This window comes from Triticum dicoccoides, chromosome 6A, assembly GCF_002162155.2.
Source record: "Triticum dicoccoides isolate Atlit2015 ecotype Zavitan chromosome 6A, WEW_v2.0, whole genome shotgun sequence".
In the NCBI taxonomy this organism is placed as follows: Eukaryota; Viridiplantae; Streptophyta; class Magnoliopsida; order Poales; family Poaceae; genus Triticum; species Triticum dicoccoides.
In genome coordinates this window covers 302,924,182-302,930,063 of record NC_041390.1, presented here as the reverse complement: position 1 = coordinate 302,930,063, position 5,882 = coordinate 302,924,182, and positions in this window count along the sequence as shown.

The window sequence follows — 5,882 nt, the reverse complement described above, 5'->3', positions numbered from 1 at the left end:
AGCAAGGTATTGGGTCTAGGTAGAGTTGCAATCTCAAAGGATCAACACATGGATAAAGTCATGCTTGTTGAATCCCTTGGTTTCAACTTAATGTCTGTCTCAATGCTTTGTGATTTAAACATGATTGTGATGTTTGGAAAATATCATTGCCTTGTACTAATGGAATCTGACAAGTCTCTAGTGTTTGAAGGGTATCGAAAAGATGATTTGTATGTGGTAGATTTCTCAGCAGGACCGCAACTTGCAGTATGTCTTCTAGCAAAAGCTTCTGAATGCTGGCTCTGGCATCGAAGGCTAGGGCATGCTGGCATGAGGAACCTCCACACCCTTGCAAGGAAGAAGCATTTCATAGGCATCGAGGGCGTCAAGTTCAAGAAGGATCACTTATGCGGTGCCTGTGAAGCAGGAAAGATGACGAGGGCCAAGCATCCCTCGAAGACAATCATGACAACGACTCAACCCTTCGAACTGCTACACATGGATCTTTTTGATCCCACTCATTACTCAACTCTTACTACTACTGCTTGTCTCTATGGCTTTGTCATTGTTGATGATTATTCAAGATATACTTGGGTGTATATAATCCTTTACAAGACTGAAGTGCAGGATGTCTTCAGACGCTTCGCCAATCAAGCAATGAACAACTATGGCGCCAAGATAAAGCACATCAGAAGTGACAATGGCACTAAATTCAAGAACACTAGCCTTGATACATATCTTGATACTTTGGGCATCACACATGAATTCTCAGCTCCGTACACGCCACAGCAGAATGGCGTCGTCGAACGCAAGAACAGAACACTTATTGAGATGGCTCGAACGATGCTTGATGAATACAAGACTCCAAGAAAATTCTGGCCTGAAGCCATTGACACTACATGCCATATCATCAACCGTGTTTATCTTCACAAGCTTCTGAACAAGACATCCTATGAGCTCCTTACTGGCAAGAAGCCAAATGTCAGCTACTTCAGAGTATTTGGCGCCAAGTGTTGGATCAAGGATCCACATCACACGTCAAAATTTGCACCAAAAGCACATGAGAGTTTTATGCTTGGATATGGAAAGGATTCGCACTCCTACAGAGTCTTCAATCTCTTTCATTACAAAGTGGTTGAAACAGTGGATGTGCGGTTCGATGAAACTAACGGCTCACAAAGAGAGCAGCTGCCAGATGTGCTAGATGAAGTTCCATCCAGTGAATCAATTAAACTTATGGGAACTGGAGAAATCATACCTTCTGAAGCTCGACCCGAAGAAGAACTCATCATCTCCGCACCTAATCAACCTGAAGATAATGCTCAGCCTGAAGACAATCCCTCTAACAATGACAATGATCAGCAAGAGCAAAATCTTCGTCCTGTACATCCTCATGTTGCAAATGAAGTGCAGATTGAGAGAATAATCAATAGCATCAATGCACCAGGTTCACTCACTCGTTCAAGGGCAACTCAGCTAGCAAATTTCTGTGGGCACTTCGCATTCGTCTCAATAACAGAACCCAAGAAAGTTGAAGAAGCCTTCATGGAATCTGAATGGATTCAAGCTATGCAAGAAGAGCTTCAACAGTTTGAGCTGAATAATGTATGGGAACTGGTTAAGCGTCCTGATCCTCGGAAGCACAACATAATAGGCACCAAATGGATATACCGCAACAAGCAAGATGAGCATGGTCAAGTTATCAGAAACAAAGCTCGTCTCGTTGCTCAAGGATATACTCAAGTGGAAGGCATTGACTTTGATGAAACATTTGCTCCTGTGGCTAGACTTGAAGCCATACGCATAATGCTGGCCTAGGCCAATCATCATAACATACTTCTATATCAAATGGATGTGAAGAGCGCCTTCCTCAATGGCAAGATTGAAGAAGAAGTGTATGTTGCACAACCGCCTGGCTTTGAAGATCCAAAACATCCTGACATGGTATAAAAGCTCAACAAGGCACTGTATGGCCTCAAACAAGCCCCTCGGGCTTGGTATGACACACTCAAAGACTTCCTGAAGAGCAAAGGCTTCAAATCTAGTTCCCTAGACCCCACTCTCTTCATGAAGACATATGATGGTGAACTGTTTGTGTGCCAAATATATGTGGATGGCATTATCTTCGGCTGCACCAATCAGAAATACAGTGAAGAGTTTGGATATATGATGCAAGAGCAATATTAGATGTCCATGATGGGTGAGCTGAAGTTCTTCCTTGGTCTTCAAATACGTCAGCAACGCAACGACATCTTTATATCTCAAGAGAAGTATCTCAAAGATTGCCTGAAGAAGTTTGGTATGCAAGAATGCAAAGGCTTCACGATGCCAATGCCAGCCAAACATCATCTAGGTCCCGACGACAATGGTAAAGAGTTCGATCAAAAGGTATACCGCTCCATGATTGGTTCTTTACTTTATCTATGTGCATCTAGGCCAGATATTATGCTTAGTGTTTGCATGTGTGCTCGATTCCAAGCGGCACAAAGGAATCGCATCACTTAGCTGTGAAGCGAATTCTTCGATATTTGGCTTACACCCCAACTCTAGGATTATGGTATCCAAAGGGCTCAGAGTTTGATCTGGTTGGATTCTCGGATGCTGATTATGCTGGTGACAAGGTGGATCGCAAGTCTACATTAGGCACATGTCATTTTCTGGGACGATCACTTGTATGTTGGTCTTCAAAGAAGCAGAACTGTGTATCTCTCTCCACTGCTGAATCTGAATACATTGCTGCTGGATCTTGCTGCGCTCAGCTTCTGTGGATAAAGCAAACCCTCAAAGACTATGGCATTCATCTGAAGCAAGTGCCACTCTACTGCGACAACGAAAGCGCCATCAAGATTGCCAACAACCCAGTTCAGCACTCGAAGACAAAGCATATTGAAATTCGTCATCACTTTCTCAGAGATCATGTTGTGAAGGAAGATATTGATATCATACACGTCAACACTGAAGAGCAATTGGCAGATATCTTCACCAAGCCCTTGGATGAGAAGAGATTTTGCAAGTTACAGTGTGAGCTAAATATCTTGGAATCCTCAAATGTCCTGTGATCAGGCACACATCCTAACACTTATGCATATTGATGACTTAGATGTGCAACACATGAAGTAAAGTATATCTTCAATCAATAAAGACATACATTCTAAGTGTGAATACATTAATATGGAATTTGACTTCGGAGCGCCACGATAATTGTGCGTTGTGTCTGGGTCTAATACTTCCTATACGGTGGGTAACGCCACCACCAAATTCTTTTGTTTGAAGTGTTTTACCCATGGCGTTACATTTGCTATGTCTTCACATTTTGTTTGTCTTCATTCTGAACTTGTCCTCATGATTATCTTCACTATGTTGATCTGATTGTCTTTTTCACATATATATATACATAGTGTTTTGTCCTCTACAGCATTCACTTATAGCTATGTCTTCTTGTTGAATTTTTTGAACTAAGTGAATGTGATCGGACCCTAACCTCTCTATGCTTTCTATCTCAAACTCTATCTCTCCAAATCATATGCATTCTATTGAAACTGTCGAATGTCTTCTCTGCGTCCTTATCAGCAGAAGATACAGAGACAAACATTAAGTCCATTTTCAATGCTAATTCCTTCACTTTGAAACCTGAAGAAGTGGGAACGACCACCCGGCAATCCAGGCGTGCGTGGGAACGTGGAACAACCTCCGATAGGTTGCATGATGGCCACATGTTCTTTAGATGTGAATCGCTAGGGGCACCTGTGTAATAACGCTGTGCCGTCCCTGTCCCTATAAATACACGCCTCACCACAGTCATTATCCTTCTTCCACTCTCGCACGAACCCTAGCGCCACCGCTAGCCCTCGACGACGCCGGCGACGAAGCGCTTAGCTGCCGCGACCTCTCTGACGCCGTCTTCACGCCGGCCACGGACATTGTCTTCTCCGCCGTCGCTGTAGGTGTCCTTCGTCGCCAAGTTAGGGCACGGACGATCGAACTTCTCGGCCTCCTCTTCCACTCCCTCTAGCAGTTTCTTGTGTGGTAAATAAAACTTCCTTTTCACGGCCTCTTTGATCCTATAGATTCGTCACTTTCTACCACAAGCAGTTTTTGTTCACACAAGTTGGATCCACTTCATACTGCATCTCATATTATGCCTAGTATGTTCACTTATGCTTCACAAAGTAGTTAGATTCCTCACTTGTACTGATCTGTGGATTCGTACAAATCTGGAACCAACTCCTTATCTATGAGTGAATGTCTTCGCACAATGAGGTCAATGTCTTCTAAACTAATTTATCTTCAAAATCTTCTGAGAATGCATATGACCTCTTCCCCTTCCCTCGCACCTTAATGCTGTCACAAGTACATGTCCGTGGGAGAATCTCTTGGTTCTCATAGTCTGCATTCATTTGCAGAATTCTTACAACATCACATAAATTCTCCCGAAGCCAGTTCCTGTTTGTCCAGCAAGCGAAAGCCCTTGAAGCCTTTGAACATATTGAAGCCATTCAGTTTAAAGTTCATGGCTGCAGAGAAATCAGCAAGGAAGGGTGGCAGAAAGCGTCGAGGTGAGACATCAAGAGATCTGCCCGATGACCTCTCAGAACTATACAAGACAGATCCAGAAGAGGATTACAATCAGCGCAAGACATGAATCCAATGTATTCGACGATATTGGGCAGAACAGTGGTTCAAGTACAGATTTGTGACAAAGGAATATGCTGAAAAGAATGCCATCAAGCGACCATGGGGAGACATCCTATACAAAAATCTTCAACCCAGGTCCAGAGATGAAGCCATTGAACAAGGCTTCTATCTCTGCATGGTCCGTGGACCACAGCCTGCGGATGCTGACCGATCGTCACTGCTCTGGTGTCGTGACGACAATCTATTCAAGCGCAACTTCCAGTTTGCCCAGAATTCGGCGAAGCAGAACAAGAAGTTATTGGGACTATACTTCAACCCTGGTCCCTCTGCTCCCCGTGCAGATGGCACCCGCGATGCCGAACCTAATGTCGTCGGTCCGTTCTACAACCTGGATGGCCTCATCACTCACATCTCTGTTCAAGGTGCCAAAGTGGATCATTCTGATGATGATGCTGACACTGATGAAGCCCCAGCTCCTACTCCAAAGTCGTAGAAGCCAAAGCTGCCTAAAGCTTCAAAGACGCCTCAGCACCAAAAATCTCATGGGCGAAGCCACTGGCTACTGCACCTCCTGAAGACAGTGTGCAGTCTGAAGATCTGTCACGCATCTCCAAGCCCGCGAGAGCCAAGATGCCTCTGCCACATACCAGCCAAGAACTGACTGCTGCTGCTATTTTGCGCCACGATACCATTGATCTATCCAGTGATGAAGATCTTGCAGATGACGCTCTTGAGCAACTGATCAAGAGCAAAGAAGAAGCAGAAATCTTCAACAATTTGCCTCTCTTTGACGTGGCAATCATCCACGACTTCATCGATGAGTGGTTTGACACGCCCAACCTTAGCTTTGAAGATCTGCAACTTCCCATTGGCCTCAGTGTCGCTTTCCATGGCGCCATTGCTTCAGAGTTAGCTATAGCCCAGCGCATCATTGAACTGAAGCAGAAGATTGACTTTGAGAAAGCTTAGTTCAAGAAGCATATGGCCAAGCTCAGTGTGCAAGAGGTCAAGAACTTCAAGATCATGCTGCACAAGCTCAAAGAAGCCTTTCTCAAGAAGCGTGAAGAAGCTCAAGGTTCTCGTGAGCGCATGAAGAGCCTGGCTAACAAGTGTGTGCAAGCCTACAATGAGGCTGAGAAGCGCAAGGCTCTTGGGTGTCCTGGCATTGACCCCAGGATGGCTGCAAAGCAGCAGAAGAAGAAGCCCGCTATGGCCGAACCTGACGCACCAAGGTAGGAAGCACATCCCATTGTCTTCCCAACCAGCAT